General features: G+C 39.9%; 1 protein-coding gene across 2 annotated transcripts in view; it reads right to left on the reverse strand.

Moving 5' to 3' along the window:
- TMEM229B (transmembrane protein 229B) overlaps nt 1-17,564 on the reverse strand; it is a 54,294-nt gene that overhangs the window by 17,093 nt on the left and 19,637 nt on the right. The window contains exons 3-4 of one of the 2 annotated variants that reach the window (XM_083348511.1): nt 9,403-9,598; nt 8,379-8,552 (exon numbers count right to left, since the gene is read on the reverse strand). The exons of the other annotated variant lie outside the window; for it this stretch is intronic. The gene's annotated coding sequence lies outside the window, so the exon portion shown is untranslated. The remainder of the gene's footprint in view (nt 1-8,378; nt 8,553-9,402; nt 9,599-17,564) is intronic. 2 annotated transcript variants of the gene reach the window in all.

Genomic DNA, 17,564 nt, shown 5'->3' on the forward strand with positions numbered 1-17,564 from the left:
GAAATACAATTGTGCTATGTTAAATTAAACTTACATTGCCAGGCTGACATGACTGATGATCAGCTATGGTGGATGACTTCTCTGTGCCTACCCCAAGACAATGCCTTCCAACTTTATTCTGAATTAATTTTAAACTGCTGGACTTACTTAATTCATTTCAGTGGGTTTTGAGTGCAACTCTTATGTGCAGGCAGAATATATACTAATAATGCCCAGTGGACTACCAGTTGTTCCTTAGAATAAACTACAAGTAAGGGGAAAGTCTATCAGTGCAGTTTCCCAATGTTTTCTTATGCTTCAGAAATTAAGATAAAGTGCAAAAAATAATTTGAAGCAGGAAGGCAGTAGTTTTCAAGTTTGGGAGCCTCCTCCCTCCAGAGCCTAATAGCAACTGCTTTCTACACTTAATCTGAATTGTAGAAAATGGAACAAAAACTAGATATTTGCTATCCTAATCCATCATCCCTTTCTCCTTTCATTTCATTAAAACATCATTGAACATTCCAATTGCAGAATTACTGTGTTTGGCTTTTAAAATGTTTTATGGCAGACATGTCAAACACAAGGCCCGGGGGCCGGATGCGGCCCGCGAAGTGGTTTCATGTGGCCCGCGAAGCCATCTTGGAAACAGTGAGGGAATGGCCCCCACTGCCTTGGCCCTGGCCCAGAGACTCTCCTCCTGCCAGAGACCCTCAGATCTGTCCCACTCCTGCCCAGGCCCCCATAGGCACCCTTGATGCGAACAATGTAGAGCTGGCCACGCCCACCTAGTAGGCCATATGCACTCTAGCCACGCCCACCCAGTAGGCCACGCCCACCCAGGCCACACCCACCCAGCCCCCTGAGGGCAACAGCAATGCTGATGCGGCCCTCAGTGAAATTGAGTTTGACACCCCTGTTTTATGGGTAGGTGGAATGGCTTTTACTTTTGTTTTTTTTAGGACACAGTCAATTCCAACTTATTCCAAGGGCTTTGTATATTACCTAAGAAATAGGTTAGTCCTAGCTAGATTATTTTTGCTGCTAAAAACAATATTTGGAAGACATGTGCATTCCTGCACTGGTGGAAATATACCGTAGTTTGTATCTACCATATTTTCCGGCGTATAAGACGACTGGGCGTATAAGACGACCCCCTACATTTCCTGTTAAATTATAGGGTTTGGGCTATACTCGCCGTATAAGACTACCCCTCTTCCAACGCACACCAAATAAAAATTAAAAAACATCAGATTTGATTTTAATATGGTAATTTTAATTCAAATGCTTATGACATGCAGGTACTTAGTAGGAAAACTGTCACTTATAAACATAAGGCTGTTCAGGGCTTTTTTTCTCATAGAACGCTCAGAACGGAGTTCCGGCACCTTTTTTGGATGGAATCTTGTAGGGTAGGCAAGGCAGGTTGTATGACATGTGTGAGTTCCGGCACCTTTTTCTTTTACAAAAAAAGCACTGAGGCTGTTTGTCATCAAACATGTAAACATAAAACAGTGCAAGTGGATTAAACTTAATAATAATAATAATAATAATAATAATAATAATAATAATAATAATAATAATAATAATAATAATTTGGAAGGGACCTTGGAGGTCATCTAGTCCAACCCCCTGCTAAGGCAGGAAACCCTATATCATTTCAGACAAATGGCTGTCCAGTCTCTTCTTAAAAACTTCCAGTGTTGGAGCATTCAACACTTCTGGAGGCAGGTTGTTCCACTGGTTAATTGTTCTAACTGTCAGGAAGTTTCTCCTTAGTTCTAGGTTGCTTCTCTCTTTGACTAGTTTCCATCCATTGCTTCTTGTCCTGCTTTCAGGTGCTTTGCAGAATAGCTTGTCTCCCTCTTTTTTGTGGCAGCCCCTGAGATATTGGATCACTGCTATCATGTCACCCCTCAACCTTCTCTTCATTAAACTATACATACCCAATTCCAGCAACCATTTCCTATTTTCCTAATTCACTTTTTCACTTTTCCTAATTCACTCTAAAGTTTTCCCTGCGCACAGCCTTAAGTAACACCAGCTGCCTGCAGTTAGTGCAGGTTCACATCCCACCAGGCTCAAGGTTGACTCAGCCTTCCATCCTTCCGAGGTAGGTAAAATGAGGACCCAGATTGTTGGGAGCAATAAGCTGACTTTGTAATAATGCTGCTGGGGGGGGGGGGTGAAAGCTCTAATAAGCAGGCATATACATAGAATGAAGGCTATTGCTAAGCACATTGATTTGTGCTTTAAATTGTAAGCCGCCCTGAGTCTTCGGAGAAGGGCGGAGTATAAATGGGATTAAAAAAAAAGACCAAATGGGAGATCCGCTCCAGGTTTTCCAGCCAGCCCGCCCAGTTCCTGAGTCAAATGTGTCCTTAGAGCTAAGCAGCTGCTCTGGCTGCGGCATTCCCACCTGCCTTTCAAGTTGGGATAGACTACAGCTGCTCTTCAACTTTAGAAGGAAAGACGCCCAGACCCCAGCCTGTAAAAAATCACAGACTGCAGCTTCTTCTCAAATTGGTCCCGCTTTCCCTGCACAGACTAAATGGAAGATCCGCTCCAGGTTTTCCAGCCAGCCCTGTCCCTAAAGTTTCAGCACCCGGCATATAAGACGACCCCTGACTTTTGAGAAGATTTTCATGGGTTAAAAAGTCATCTTATACACCGGAAACTATGGTACTTCATTTCTGGAAATGTGTTATTATTTATTCAGTTTACATCCCATCTTTCCATCATGTGAGCACAGAAAAAGACTAACAATAAAAGGAAACAATTAAAGGAATAAAATCTTATAAAAATACTTAAAATAATTATTAACAAATTCAACTGGAATGTATTGTCAAACGGCTCACATTTTCAGTAGCTAATGTCAAACAGTAAGAATAGGTTAGCTTCAGAAATATGAATGTTAGAAGAATATAAGATGTTCCCTATAGTGAAATGCAAGGCAATTGCCTTGATCTCTGTTATGTTCATCCTCTTCCCTTTGTTGAAAGAATCACAACCCAAAAACTGGGTTGACTAGAATCTTTTATTTTAATTTAGCAAATCTTTTTAAAATACTATCATTAAAATACTTTATGAAATCAAAATATGCTGTTTGAAACTGTGTTCATATGATTTACATTTTCTTTCTGAGCAATCAGTATACTAGAAATTAGGAACGGAACAAATATTTGTCTATGCATTATTAGATAATTCATATTTTATTGAATAATAAAATTAAAAATAGTCTCTGTGTTCATTACTTGTTCTTATGCTAGCTAAAAACTAGGAAAATGAGTACAAAATTGTAGTTGATAATAAAATGCAACCGCATATAGCTTTTAGTCAACAGACAGCAAAATCCAGTTGCATTTGATTATTGGATATATTTTTTAAAAGTTTATTGAATTCTGATTATTCTATTTTTGGAATTGCTAAAAGGAAGATAATGACTAAAAGAATGAGGAAGACCATAGCTCAGTGTCTTATGCTTTGCATGCAAAAGGTCCCAGTTCAAACTCTGGCATTTTCCAGAATTAGAAAACACTTTTGGCTGAAAATCTGCAAAGTCGTTGACTATTACCAGAATGTTATGCATTACATCAATACTCGGGGTAAGGTAATAATAATCTTTGGATGGTAATTTGATGCTGCAAATTATTCATGTAGTAGACAAGCAAGGACATTTCAGAAGAGCACCTCTTAGTGAAAGAGACCATGAGTGGGCTATTTTTCCTACCAATTGCCATATTTCCTCAGGGACCACAAAGGTGGGGTCAGAGTAAAAAAAATGTTCAAAATATCAATTTTCTTTGATATCCCAGTACAAAAAAAAAGGATATGCAAGTCTCACCAGAGGTTTGAACTTGTACAGAAGGCTGAAATTAAACTGAGGATCACATGAAATTATGTGAGGACTACAAAATCCCCACTTCTGGAATAAATATATGCATATATTACACATTCATTCATTTAATACTTGTATGGCCACCCATATTAGAACCACAGCTCTTACAACTGCACATCGCGTGAGCCACCCAGAATTCAATCTGAAGATGGGCAGCTACGCAAATGTTTTAAATGGGCTAAAAATAAATGAAAGAAATAAACTCTAAGTGGTTCACAACAGATATATTAACCCAAACATAATAAAACAATGAAAGAAAAAAAACTGCACACAAAATAAAAGCAGAAACAAAAACCTGGTAGCACAATCTATCTCTTTCAATGCAACCAACACCCTATCTTCCAGCTCTGATTTTACCGTATCCCAGTGCTTGAGAGAAGAGTCAGTTCTTTAAGGCTTTAGATGTGACTTATCTAAATGAATCTGTGTATTTTAACAATTTAATGATTTTATTTAAAAAGGAATTGATAAATTTAATATATTCAAAGCAACTCTAGCAATTTGCTGTACCACTAGATTTGCTTCAGATATAAATAAGCCAATCAGATATATAAATTGCTTCAAATATAAACCATATAATGGCTTATTTTTATTTATTTAGTTCCTGCAAATTTGGAAAAAAAATGTGTGAAACCGCTGTTAATATTTACTGAATCAAGGAGATGGAATAATCCCAAAGTCCATTCAATTTAAAGATCAAACAAATCATGTTCACTGATCTTTTCTTATATTATAGACCCCTTTTCTAGACCAAGAAATAGTATGTTCTTGATTTAATTCTAAGAGAGAATATGGTAATTTTGGAATTTAAAAGAAAAAGGGAAAGGAAACTGTCTTTCAAGACAATGAATCAAAATAAAAAAAAAAAATCTCTGAAGGACAGCTCAAATAAGTTCCAGACTAATACTTGGAAACTCCTATGCAAGCAAAAAAATGCTCTGGGGTGCTTCTCATGGGATTGTTTGTCCTACATAAAGTTTAATGTTGTCTCTATCAACAAGGTTCAGTTATGAATTAGGGTGTAGATCCAGGATCTCTCACGTGTGAACTCAGCCCTAGAATCAGTTTGCACACTTTTATCCATTTCACAGGCAAATAGATCATAACTGGCCTATTAAAGAGTAGGGTTTTTAGGACTGGAATATAGTGGTAGTAAAAGATGACACTTGCATCAGTGTTGAAGACAGATCAACCACAAATATCTCCTCTAACACAGTTTGTGGGAATACTGCAATGGAGAATAATTCTATCATGCTGTACTTTGGTACATGTTCTACACAAACAATTCCCCTTTGTTACTTTGCTTTATAACCTGCTTTTCCATCAAAAGCTCAGGTGATATACATAGTATTTCCTCCACCAATGAAATAGACTATGCTAAGAAGGAATATCTATCCCAAAGTTTCCATGGTTCAGGATGAATTTCCACTGGTTCTTCCCTTGTGTAATCGAAAATCTTAGCCAATACCTGGGATGTTGGTGGATATGAAGCAATCTAGCTAATCTATGCAGATTGCATTTATGAGACATCTAGGTAGGCAATTTAAAAACGGCAAGATAATGGTTAATTTTCTTGCACTTTTTTCAACTAAGGGAGAGGAGGCTTATCTTTTGTGAAGGTGGGGCAGTCTCAATCCAGTTTGGAAATGAATGCTGGACTTCTCATCAGTATGATATAGAAGATGCGAATTATAGTGATCATTTTCAGTCCATGTTTAAGGCCAGGCTTGGGATAGAAATAGCATTAGCTGCTATTCTCTTTTCACTCAGGCCATATGACAAAAATGATCAACCTGATCACAGCAACTAATGCTATTCCATTCCAAGCTTGGCCTTCAATATGGACTGAAAATGATCGATATATAATTCACATCTTGGCATTACACTTTCCTGCAGTGATTTGCTTCTGATCTAGCCAGTCATACTGTCTGTAGCTCTCCAGAGAACTGGAATGACATGGTTCTAGCCCACAAATGGCAGAACCATGAAGCAGGTACAATATTTATACTGCATCAGAATTCATGACCAAAAGGAATCCCACATACTAAGTCAAGAGGTTTTCCCAGCCATTATTTCAGATGTTTTCCACAACATAATCAAGATTGGTGAATCTGAGAAATGTTATCAGTGAGCTGCTGAACAGAATAGAGTTGGATGCCAGTTGGACAGGATCTAGTGTGGTGAGTGAGGCTGAGATATTCCACATTGGAATAACCAAGGCGTCCGGTACATTGGTTATCTTGGTGGTTTTATCTTCTGAGCTTTTTGTACTCAAGAAAGTGAATAGGTTCTTAGCTAATTGTAGTTTAAATCCATGTCTTCCAGGCAGTCAGGCAGGGTATGCATACTTAAGGAGAGAATAAAGCTGTCTACTTTAAAGGAGGTGGTTGTAGGCTCCCTTTTGAAGAAGCCCCCTTGAATCCAATGATTTTCCATAATTTCCGCCTAATCTCCCCTTTTGAGCATCAAATTCCCATAGGAAATCTGGATTCTTGCCAATCAGGATCCAGATAAAATCATAGGATAGAAATAGCATTAGTTGTTATCTGTGAGGGGGATGGGTGCTTCCAGAATGTGATAAACCAACAAACAAATAAAGGTTTATTACCTTTATTGGGACTTGGACAGGGAACATTTATTCCTCCTCATTCTTTTTGACCTTTGAGTGGCCCTCAGTATCCTCACCTAGGGCTTCACCCTTGACCATCTGCAGTGGTTAGGAGTTGGAGGAATTGCTCTTGGTTCTTGCTCCTGAGTGGACAATTTCAGTTTATAATTATGGGGAAACAGTATTTGAAGCCACTTCCATAATTAAGGTTATTCCAGAACGGGATATCTCAGAGCAGTGCTTCCCACCATGCTATTTAACATTTATATGAGTGTGCCAAGAAAGGCCACCCACTGATATGGGTGAGCTACTGTACAATCAGTACAACGTATCTTGCTACCCTAAGCTGAACTAGAGATGCCGTGAAAAGCTTGAAATGGTGACTGGACTTTTTCAGGGTCTGAAAACTCCCACTAAATCCTGCAATAAACATCCAGACGTGCTAACCACTCCGATGGGTTTGTACTCCCCTGGAAGAAATTGGGGATCCTCCTGGATTCACAGCTACTGCTTAAATAGTAATAGAAGCCACAGCCAGGGAGGCCTTGCCCTGGTTTGCTAGTGTTCTGGTAATTGTTACAGTCACCATCAGACTGTATTAGTCTTACATGCTCTACATTAGGGAGACTTTGGAGCTGATTCAGAATCTACAACTGGTCCACAATGCTATGGTAAGGCTAATCATGGGTCAGTCTCAACACTGAAAGATGACACCTTTCCTTAAGCCAATGTACTCTCTGCCAATAAATTTCTGGGTCCAAATCAATTACACTCATGAGTTATGCATACAAAGCCTTATGAGTGTAACATGGGTACATTAAAAAGGTAAAGGTAAAGGTTCCCCCGCACATGTGTGCTAGTCATTTCCGACTCTAGGGTCTGGTGCTCATCTCTGCTTCAAAGCCGAAGAGCCAGCATTTGTCGGAGGACGTCTCCGTGGTCATGTGGCCAGCATGACTAGATGCCAAAGGTGCATGGAACGCTGTACCTTCCCACCGTAGTGGTCCCTATTTTTCTACTTGCATTTTTACGTGCTTTTGAACTGCTAGGTTGGCAGAAGCTGGGACAAGTAACAGGCGCTCACTCTGTTACGCGGCACTTGGGATTCGAACCGCCAAACTGCCAACCTTCTGATCGACAAGCTCAGCGTCCTAACCCACTGAGCCACCGCATCCCTATGGGTACATTAGGAAGTGTTTTATCAGAAGCAAATCTGTCCATCTAATTAAACCATCTCATGGAGACCTGTTAAGGTGGTAGCAATCAGTCTCCTCTGGATCAAAATGACTGCAGCAAAGGTTGAATCCAAGAATATTTGATAGAATATTCATGGAGACCATGAACTTCTGATCCTTCCTAGATCCCAGTCATGAGGACTGAAGTCACTCAGCAGCAAGACGTAAAGGAATGCCAACAATCTGGTGATAAGATCTAGTAATCTAGATAGTGACCTTACCAGACAGAATGATGGACTGTGTTCAAGGATTTCCAGTTTACCACATCAACCCAATTTAATACACAGGCACACTCTGTCACCTCAAGAACAGGGCCAGCCTAGTCCTATATCAGTGTACTCTGTCAATCAACTGAAAACAGATAGCTAGGCAATTCCAAGTTTGGCTTTATTACTGGACCACAAACCTTCTGATAACAGCTGGTAATCAATCAGCCAGACCACTATGATTTGCCTTGAAATCTGAGTCATCAGCAGGAGAAAAGCAGAATAGGAGATTGTTTGCAAAATCTCCAGGGTTCAAGCACCACAGAACTTCACAAGCCTGCCCAAATGTCAAGTTGACAGTCCAGATGCAAGAATGATAGAAATACAGATCTGAAGTTAGAGTTGTTAATACATATTGCTTTCCCATCTTTTCAGAGAGGAATGCTGAATACCTTTGCTCAGCCCTTCATAGCTAATGTTTGGGCTAGGATGCCCTGTCAGAGGATCAGGTCCATCATTATTGGAATCAGTTTTCTTGTGCTCAATGTCTCCTGGAGTGGCTACTGGTGTCTGATTGCCTTCTGACTCTTCAGGCTGTTCCTCTTTCAGGTTTATGTCTTCAGCCTCTAATTCACAAAATTCAGACAAGGCCATAACAGTAAGATGTCTTTCAAAATCATTATTCTCCCTCCCTCTTGGCCTTGGAGTTGAGGTTGCTAAAGGATCTAAAATCTACAGGAGGAAAATCTCCACGTGGGTAACATCACTACCATCACCCAGCCAGGTCTAGATGAAATGTAACATATACCAGGTCCATCTACTCATCTACAATCAAGTCATGAGTGACTTAGGGCTTATTAGCAATAGTAATAGCTATAGTACATAGACTTATATACCACCCCATATTGCTTTACAGCACTCTCTGGGCAGTTCACAATGCCAACATATTGCCTCCAGTGAACCGGGTCTTCATTTTACTGATCTCAGAATGATGGAAGACTGAGTCAACCTTGAAGCCTAACAGGAGCAAACTTCAGGATGTGGGAAGAGTTTACCCACAATACTGCATTCTAACCACTGTGCCACTATGGGCTCCTTATTAGAAGTAGCCTTGATATTTGTTATCATCAACTCAAGGTCAAAGTTGCCAATGATTCAGCCACCAATACCTAAGCTGGGACAGCTAGACTAGAAGTGGAAATACACTTCTAGCACATTTAGAGTCCCTGTTCTGTATTTTAACTTTTTTTCTCTTGTAATCCATATCCCTCTGAATACTGTTATATAAATGTGCAAATAATATAATATATGCAAGATTCCTGATGATGAACTGAACATTCAGGAATATATTTTCAAACAAACACAATTCTACAACTCACAAAAATATAGTGCTGACTAAATCCAACCTAGGTTTGAATTAATGCAACATCCTAACAGAGCTAGTATGATGGATCCCCTGGACACTTCCCCAGATACCTTTCCAGGTGCCAGTCTGGAGAGGATGAACCAGTTCCCAGCACATCAGGAGGGGAGTTGGTCAATGGCTCTGAGCAGCCATCTCAGAGGGATTTGGCTGAAGTACAGCTGCATCAGGACATCCCTGAAGCTTCAGATGAGGAAAACATGCAGCTGCAGTGGGTCAGTGATGAGGAAGAGGAACTGCTTTCTGCACCTGATCCGAGAACATGTAGGGCAGAGAAAAAACAAGAGCAGCAAAGGTCAGCCTGATTACTCATGAGGAGGCTGCCTTGATGAGCTGAACCAGAAGCTGAGTATTTAGCACAGCCAACAAGTGGAGATGATGCTGGGAATAGTATGTTTCCTGGTCATTGTGATCCCTGCCTTGCTTTGAATTGACTGTGTCTTGACTTGGATTGTGCTTTGTGAATTCTGGACTTTTCTTGCTTTGTGAACCCTCTTGTATTGTGGATTTAATTTTGCCTGGTGGGGTTATCTTGTTTGGGAAACTTTCAAGAGCCTTGTGGACTTATTGACCATTGCTCTGTGGACAAGCATTGGTCTGCTTTTGGCTGGGCTTAATTGGGACACTTCTGGGTTTTTGGTGAAGGGAATTGCTGGGGAATATTAATAAACCAACTAAACCACTATTATGTGTGTGTGAGTGAGCAGGACAGCATAGCTTCACCTACTGTATAATTCAGCTGTAAATTTTTATCTAGATGCTGAAACAACTTAGAATATAGTAGCAAAGACCTAAGGATACAGTTTGGATAGATAAGTTGCTTCTGTTGCAGACAGGACAAGCTCTAATAATAAAGATCATTCACTGAAGAATCAAACAGGATCTCCATTTACACAACTGCTTCTGCCCTTAGGTGGAGATATTTCCTGTTCATTTCTCCACATTTGATGTGGAGGTCATGTGGATTCTTCTTTGCTATTGTTTTTAGTCCCTTTTTGCTTTAGCTTTAGCCTCACACACCCCCAACACTGAGCCAATTCAGTAACAGAAATCAAAGAAATTGGGTTCTTGGGTAGCCTTCTATACTCTGAAGATACATAACAAACAGCCAGATTAGAACAAGGACAGTAGAAATATCCGCAAAGTTAAAAATACCAATTCACATTTTGTTATTTTGATTCTACCCAAGATTTTCTGATCTGTGGACTTGGCATCTTACAAAAATTACTTGTGGAATCACCATCCCTCTCAGTCCAATAAGTGCCTAAACAGATGAGCATATGAGAAGGTTGCCTGTGATTGTTGTTTTTCTTGATATATCACCCAACAGAAGCAAAAGAGAGCAGATGGTCCAATAAAAAACAGAGCATCTGCCTTCCTGGTTTAGAGACCTGGATCACCTCCCAATATTTTCCCTCTGCAAGTAATAAGCCTTCTGTGCCCGCTTCTCCTCTGTATATAGATAGATGTGGGCTTCATAGTTCCTCAAGACTGTGCAGTCATACTTGGTTCAGTTATATTCCTATAGTTTCAGCTATTCCATGAGTCAGCCCCAGACCATTTATGTGGGGAACAAAAAGGGGGCATTTTTCCTGTGCTATGCATAGGAATGAGCCCTACCTAAAGTATGTTTCCATATCTGAAATAATGATATGAGACCCTAAGTTACATTCAAGCAGTAAAATTAACCTATGATAATGTCATTCCAAGATCTTTACACTGTTGTGGATTTCCCCATACACCTCCTTTTACCGGGCCATTAATATTCATGGATAAAAATGTTACATTGATATAGAATGTAGTAAGGAGAAAATTGGGACGCGGTGGCTCAGTGGGTTAGGACGCTGAGCTTGTCGATCAGAAGGTCGGCAGTTTGGCGAGTCGAATCCCAAGTGCCGCGTAACAGAGTGAGCGCCTGTTACTCGTCCCAGCTTCTGCCAACCTAGCAGTTCGAAAGCACGTAAAAATGCAAGTAGAAAAATAGGAACCACTACGGTGGGAAGGTAACAGCGTTCCGTGCACCTTTGGCGTCTAGTCATGCCGGCCACATGACCACGGAGACGTCCTCGGACAAGCGCTGGCTCTTCGGCTTTGAAGCGGAGATGAGCACCAGACCGTAGAGTCGGAAACGACTAGCACGCATGTGCGGGGGAACCTTTACCTTTACCTAAGGAGAAAAAGGGTTGGACTCAAATTCTTTGGAATGTAATCTTCATAATACAGATTTATTACAACTAGCACTCATACTTCAGGGCTGATCAGCAACTTGATGCCTTTCGTGTTTGCTTTCTCATAAATGATGTAAAAGAGTATTTTTGGGTATTGCTGCTACTTCACAACAGTAATACCCCATTTGCATCTGCTGCAGCACCAAGCATGGGCAGGTCATTAGCGCAAGTCGCTTACAACAGAGCTGACTGAAGCCTCAGGACTCACCAGCTCGTCTGTAAGATACTTGGTGACAAATATTTGAACCAGTTGTCTAGAAGTACTCTCCACAGTTTTATCAAGGTCCTTAGCCAACCCTGGCGTTAAATTTCCATCTTAGTGCATTTGCAAAGACAGCAGAAGTGCCAGCAAGTCTTTATGGACAAAAACAATATTTGAAAAAAAGGGGGGGGGAGAGAAAGGATATTTAGCTTCTTTGAAAAATGAAAAATGGCTCTATATTAACTCATAGAAACTGAGAATCACCCACTGATCATTTCTAATTGTGTTTTAATATATGCCGTTAAAATTCAAAGTGACAGTTTTCAGCTGTTCTGTTCCAACCAAGAGTTGTTCTTTTTTATTCCTCCTGCTTATTATCTTTTGCAGCTTAATATTAACCTGCCTTTTTTTTATCCTGATGCAGAAGACCGAAGGGAAATGAAGCCATAAACTGTCCATTAGTAAACTGATGGCACATGGCAAAATGAAGGGGAAATTGAATGTGCCATTAAAATATTCATTTAAACATCCCCAATCATAGAAAACAAAACGATACAGATACTTATGGTGTAATTTTCTTCCTTTATCCCTTGTTGGATATCCCTCATAGTGCCAGATTAGGGACACATCATTAGGGAGATAATCTGGTCACTGAGAGACAATAATGACTTCATGGCACATAATCAATAGACTGTGATTCTAATAAGGTGATTTTAATAATGATTTTCTGTCATACTGTTTATCTGTCATGGTTTTTTCTTTTCTTTGGGGCCAATCCACATTTCTAGGACCAGTTTTTCTTCTGGGTATATGCTTTCTTTCTCTTCTATTTTCCCAAATGCACCATCCCATTTAGTTAAGCACCTCTTGACACCCTTAGCCAATTCCCTTTCTAAGCATGCTAAGGATTTCACAGACTTCAATTCTGATGATTTAATCACAATATTAGTACCTTTACAAATCTATTGCCTTGAAGATTTAAGGGAGATCTCAGAAATCTATTATTTGAAGACAGAAATATAAGCAAAACTGTTAGGTTTCTATGAAGTTATTCGCCTTTCTCCTAGCCAAGAACCAAAAACAATTTGCTAAAGATGTGTGCGACTTCATACTGAGCATGTTCAGCTTCTTCTTTTGCTTCCTTTTCCTCGATTTTCTTGCTGGTTCTTATTTTCTTCAGATTCATTGACTTTTCAAGGAAGGCATCACTTCACTGCCCTCTATGGATTTTAAGTTCTGTTTTTGCAATTCCCTAAAAATAGCTTAGGCTGCTGCCCAGTTCTCTTGTCAGTGGCTTTGTTTACACTAAAACCTACCTCTTCTGAACATAGGATCATAGAATTATATGGGTGGAAGGTCTTCTAGTCCAACCCCTTGCCCAAGGCAGGAGTCCTTATTCCATCCTGGACAAATGGTTGTCCAATCTTTTCTTGAAAACCAGCAATAATGGAGCACCTACAATTTCAGGAGGCAGGCTGTTCCACTGACTAACTGTTCTCATTATCAGGAAGTTTCTCCTTAATTCCAGGTTGGTTCTATCTATATATCTAGCTTCCAACCATTGCTTCTTGTCCTGCCTTCAGGCGCTTTGGAGAACAAATCAATCCCCTCTTCCTTTGACAGCTGTTCAAGTATTAGAAGAGAGTTATCATGTCACACGCAAATCTAGACAGCACACTAAAAAGCAGAGATATCACCCTGTCAACAAAAGTGCGTATAGTCAAGGCTATGGTCTTCCCAGTTGCAATGTATGGCAGTGAAAGTTGGACCATAAGAAAGGCTGAGCGCCAAAGAATTGAGGCCTTTGAACTATGGTGCTGGAGAAGACTCCTGCGACTCCCTTGGACTGCAAGGCGATCCAACCGGTCAGTCCTAGAGGAGATCAACCCTGACTGCTCTTTAGAAGGCCAGATCCTGAAGTTGAAACTCAAATACTTTGGCCACCTAATGAGAAGGAAGGACTCACTGGAGAAGAGCCTAATGCTGGGAAAGATTGAGGGCAATAGAAGAAGGGGACGACAGAGAATGAGGTGGCTGGATGGAGTCACTAAAGCAGTAGGCGTGAGCTTAAACGGACTCCAGAAGATGGTAGAGGACAGGAAGGCCTGGAGGAACGTTGTCCATAGGGTCGAGATGGGTCGGATATGACTTCGCAGCTAACAACAAAATCATGTCACACACACCCCTCAAGCCTTCTCTTCATTAGGCTAAGCATACCTAGTTCCCTTAGCCATTCAGTCATGTGGTTTAGCCTTCAGACCCTTTTATCACAGGGGTGTCAAACTCGCAACGTCACGTGACGTGTCATGTCATATCGTGACTATTTTTCCATTGCTGGCAATGGGTTGGGCGCAGTTTCGGCATGACGCATCTGGCCCATGGGACGGCAGTTTCACACCCCTGCTTTATCATCTTTGTTGCTCTTTTCTGCACAATTTCTAGGGTCTCAGCATCTTTTTTGTATCATGGTGACCAGAATTATTCATGCTGGCTACCACTAATCACCTTATTCATTTCTAGGTCTAAACACAAATCCGCTGCTTGATCATCTTTTCCAGTTTTTCCCAGGAACTGATGTCAAGAAGATTGGTCTGTAGTTCCAGAGTGATGATGCTCCTATTCTGATTTTGAAATTCTTACATTGAAACTGGAGTAGTCATCACCCTCCACGAAACTTTTAAGAAGTTAGTGAATAGCTTGACAGTTAAATTATTTTTCCCCCTTCTATAAAACATTATCAGTTCTAACAAGCTAATGTTAGCTCTATTCAAATCTTAGCCAAAGCTGGGACACTGAAGCTTTCCCAGGGAATTTTTAAAAACTGCCCCTTGTTATTTGCTATTTTAACTCTACTGTTTCACTCAACAAACTAAAAATCCCTCTCCCTATCTTTTCTTGGCCTGTAATAGCTACTCCTAGTACAAACTGCTATTTTTCTGCAAATGCCTACAGTAAGAAGAAAAAAACCTGCACTGTTCTCTTTTAAGTTTCATCTGTTTTCTTGAGTGAATGTTCGCACTGTGTCTATTGTACCTCACTCAGCTGTCAAATATCTTGGTACTTTTATGTCAGTTCAGTACATATTTACATTCAGCAGTTTCAACAATTTTCTTCTTGTGAAACATTTTAAAGAACACCATATTATTTCATTGTGCAGAGAATTAACCCCAATTCTCAATTCTATTTTATTAAAAAAAATATGTTTAAAAAGCTTTATAGAATTGGGACCAGAACTTCCATCGCAGAGCAATGCAGTCATTAAGTGAGTCGCACCTGATTTACAACCTTTTTTTGCCACATTCATTAAGTGAATCACATGGCTGTCCCATTGTCAGAAGATGGCTGGGATGGTCATAAATGGTAAACACATGATCTCGCGATGCTGCAACCATTGTAAATACATGCTAGTTACAAAGAGTCCAAATTTTGATCAAATGACCATAAAGACTCTGTGACAGTCATAAGTGTGAGGATCAGTCATAGGTAACTTCAAATGGTCAGTAAACAAAGTGTCATAAGTTGAGGACTACCTTAATTTGCTAGGACAGCTTATATGATCGAACTACTATGCAATGCTCAAGAAATTACCGTATATTTTAATTATTTTCTCAGATAAATATTAAACATTTGGCAAATACCAAATTCTGTTGTTTCCCACTGTATTACAGTTAAAATAGCTGTAATGTAAGTGACCCAATATTTTGTCTGCCTCACTCCCAGCATGAGTAAGGCTTGATAATTTCTCTGCAAGATTGAGTCTTGATGGTTTGCTATACCAATAATCAGCTATTAGAGTTCCAGTATTTGAAATGGAAAACATACCAAGTACTGTAACCTTTAAAAGGGTTGCACATTTTAAAAAGAATAGTAAAAGTCTAGGATGTCATGGGGCACTGTCCCACTCTCTGCTCATACACACATACACAGAGAGAGAGAGAGAGAGTGAGAGAGAGAGAGAGAGAGAGAGTCATATACATACATACAAACACACATATTAAATTCATAAATAATGACACATGCCTGGAACATCACATGTGTCACTTGCCCATCCTGATGTTCCAGACACCTCTCCCACTGAGAGGCAGGAGAGATGAAGAGAGAGTCACAAGTTTTCCAACAATGCTGGAGTGAGGATAAAATGCAACCAGAAGAGCAGTCTAGAGGAATGGTATCTCAGTTCTGTGATAAATGACTAGCCAGCGTGAGAAAAAAAACCCAAACCATATATATGTGATTCATGCATCACAGCCCAGCAAAAAAGTAACAATGGATAATTATGCTAGGTAGAAAGAAAAGCTTTCTACTTTCACATAAATCTCCACTCTGGAGTGAGCATTTTGAAGCAGGAAGAGGTTTGTCCTTCTATCATTAAAGCTTTTATTTAACCATACGTTAAGATAAAATTTTAAAGATAAGAAAAAACAACTGGCACAAAGTTCTTCATAAGCTCATTAATTACTGCCATCTCATTCAGTACAAGGTTGCTAAAGTTACCCAGCATTCAGGTGCCAGATTCTCTTTCCATAGTGCAAAGTTTTAAATTTCAACCTTATAGAAAACAAAAACACTGCCTTACAACGACTAATTTCCTGTAGAAGTTTCTGTGCCCTGCGACTATGATGTAATGTCTATCAGTTCAGGAGAGAAAACAGGACTATTACAAAAAGAGACACCATAGCTAGAAGCAAGACAAGAAACAATGGATGGAAACTAATCGAGGAGACAAGCAAACTAGAACTAAGAAGTAATTACATAACAGTGAGAACAATTAACCAGCAGAACTGCTTGCCTTCAGAAGTTGTGGGTGCTCCATCACTGGAGACTTTTAAGAAGAGACTGGACAGCCACTTGCCTGGAATGGTATATGGTCTCCTGCTTGAGCAGGGGTTTGGACTAGAAGACCTCCAACGTCCTTCCAACTCTGTTATTCTGTTAAAGAGAATCAGACTAACCCCAATGTAAATTACTCTAGATAAAAATTGATCTGGAGAATTACTTTAGAAGCCTTTCAAAATTCTAGCAATAAAGATCTTTCTAGATATCCAAGTAGTTCATGATTCCCAAGATTGCCTCCCTTTGAGAAGTTTACAATGGCACTTGTGAAATCAAATCCTATTGACGAGCACTTTATTTTAAAATGAGATACTGTACAGGGTGAGTTTGTTCAACATGCCAGCATCCCAATGCATCACTCTCATAAGAAAGTGGTATGAAGACTACTTGCTGTTTGTAGTGCTCCCATGCAACCATAATCATATTTATAGTTCACCAACCTCACTACTGATATCTCAAAAAAGCCACCAAAAACAATTTGGGAATATATGAGGTACCTGCTACATTAACTTCTCAGAAGAAGCTGGAGGGTGTTCAAATATCCATAAGTAGTCCATAGCCAAATGAGTGCAAAGGCATTAATAATTCCACGAACACTTCCCTTGCACTCTTTCTAACCTTTCTAACTTTTTCAATTAAAAAAATAACCATAGAAAGCTGCCTAGGATACTTCTAAATTCAGGTAGTCTGACTTACAACTGTTTCTTTAGTGGCCATTTTCAACGTTACAACAGCACTGGTAAAAGTAACAACCAGTCGTGCACTTATGACTGTTGTAGCATTGCCATGTTAATGTGATGAAAATCAGGTAGTTGGCAACTAGCATGTATTTACAATGGCTGCAGGGGTCCTGGGGTCCAGTGATCATTATCTGAGACCTTCCCAGCCAGCTTCCCACAAGCAAAGTCAATAGGGGGAAGCCAGATTCACTTAACAACCATGTCATTCACTT

Source organism: Vipera ursinii (assembly GCF_947247035.1).
Source record: "Vipera ursinii genome assembly, chromosome: 1".
Taxonomy (NCBI): Eukaryota; Metazoa; Chordata; class Lepidosauria; order Squamata; family Viperidae; genus Vipera; species Vipera ursinii.